This window comes from Schistocerca cancellata, chromosome 10 (assembly GCF_023864275.1).
Source record: "Schistocerca cancellata isolate TAMUIC-IGC-003103 chromosome 10, iqSchCanc2.1, whole genome shotgun sequence".
Taxonomy (NCBI): Eukaryota; Metazoa; Arthropoda; class Insecta; order Orthoptera; family Acrididae; genus Schistocerca; species Schistocerca cancellata.
The window spans coordinates 32,120,410-32,122,328 of record NC_064635.1 but is presented as its reverse complement, the minus strand read 5'-3'; the positions used below and the strand labels follow the sequence as shown (position 1 = coordinate 32,122,328).

At 43.4% G+C, this 1,919-nt stretch overlaps 1 non-coding gene across 1 annotated transcript; it reads right to left on the bottom strand.

Moving 5' to 3' along the window:
- Window positions 1-1,847: 1,847 nt before the first annotated feature.
- Window positions 1,848-1,919, bottom strand: Trnag-ucc (transfer RNA glycine (anticodon UCC)). The gene has a single exon. It is a non-coding gene; the product is annotated as a tRNA-Gly (tRNA).

The following is a 1,919-nucleotide window of genomic DNA, read 5'->3' as shown; positions in this document are numbered from 1 at the left end:
AGCGTAGCCATCTGCAGCGGGAAACAAATATTACGTTGGTTGTGTGTATGTTTCATGTACTACGTCGGAGATGCGTAGCAGAGCTGACTCCTGCCAACAAGAGCGGGGGGCGAATATCATCCCACTCCGCCACGCCCGGCCGAGACAGAAGCGCATCGCCAACCGTGCAGCCGATCAGCTGATTCTGACGTTCCGCAACGGCGAGACACACGCTGGCGTCGGGCGGGCGTTGACCTCTCCGCAACCGCCGCGAACGCCGAGCACCGAACACACCAACCGAAGCCGTCGCGAGCCAACGTCGCGGCGTAGATCATCAACGACACCGCAGTCAAATGTTATAATGACCTCATTTTTTGCATAGTGCAACAAAAATATTTGTATGCACATCCTGTACCCCAATGACATTCCAGAAACAATTAAGTGAAAGTGACCAAAGCAGTTAGTCTGTCGCTCCGCCGAGGTTTTCCCCAGGTTTCCCTACGGCCGCGCCAAATGGGGAGCGGACAGTTGACACCCCTGGGACTTCAAATATTCCGAACTAACTCGTGGTTGTATACCTTGAACTTCATCTGTATTACACCTTGTGTGCAACACACCTCAGTAATTACTACTGTGTAAATATACGATGTGACATATGTAAACTGTGAAAGAAAAATCTGCGTGTGGACACTGTGGACATGAAAGAGGAAATATTTATGTCAAAAAACATGAACATTTTATATGACATAAACATTTCGGGGGGCAATATAGCGTCCCCAGTGCCATATTACGAAAAGACTTTAAATTATTTATAAAGAAGATATTCATAATTTGTAAGAGATTTTTTTTTTCATGTAGCCGTAAAATAATAATTTCTCTGTCCAGGTTTCAAATGCAAAGAAATAATTTATGACAAAATGATCGAAAGAGGTGACAAGAAACACTCTTTTGTTAATTTTTTAGCCGTCTTCACTTACTTCTTTTTTTGTTTTTCTGGTGTGTCGACGGACATCTTGCGTGTGCTGACAAATGTAAGCATATTTGTATGAGTTAAGCATATAATATACTGATTTAATATTATTGTGCACTTTTAATTTGTAAGAGGTGATCCCGATTTCATGTCCGCCTTCCTTGAATTAACCTGCATTCAAGTAATTTACAGCTCAACAATTGCAGCGGCCGATGCAGCCGACGACGCCATTACGTGGCGATATTAACTTATGAAAAAATTAGCGGAAGCTGAAAACTCGCCCGCTATTAGCATAATATTAATTTTTCTCCACAGCCACCCGACGTTGCAGAAAATACTTAGCTTTAAGATTCTTATTTTCAGTACCATAGCCGAGACCCAGAGCCAGCACTCTGACTACAATACAATGGTTAACGGAGGTAAGAAAGCTCTCGCGCGTGTGTGGGCCGCAATTGTAACTAATAACTAAAGATCTTATGCTTTAAGGGGAACTGACTAGCCGAGGAAATTAATATGAAAAGTTTAATACATTGTACAACTTATATGCTCATGTTTTAAGATTCAACGAGTCTAACATTCATTAACGTAACGAATAATTTAAAATTAATATTGTTAAAAAGGAGAACTTCAGGAAAGCATTTAACCGTAAAAATCAAAATTAAATGGTTAAATGGTTTAAATGGCTCTGAGCACTATGGGACTTAAAATCAATGGTCATCCGTCCCCTAGAACTTAGAACTACTTAAACCTAACTAACCTAAGGACGTCACACAACACCCAGTCATCACGAGGCAGAGAAAATCCCTGACCCCGCCGGGAATCGAACCCGGGAACCCGGGCGTGGGAAGCGAGAACGCTACCGCACGACCACGAGCTGCGGACGAAAATTTGCGCCCGTTGCGGTGGCCGGGAATCGAACCCGGATCAACTGCTTGGAAGGCAACTATGCTCAACATTACACCACCACCGC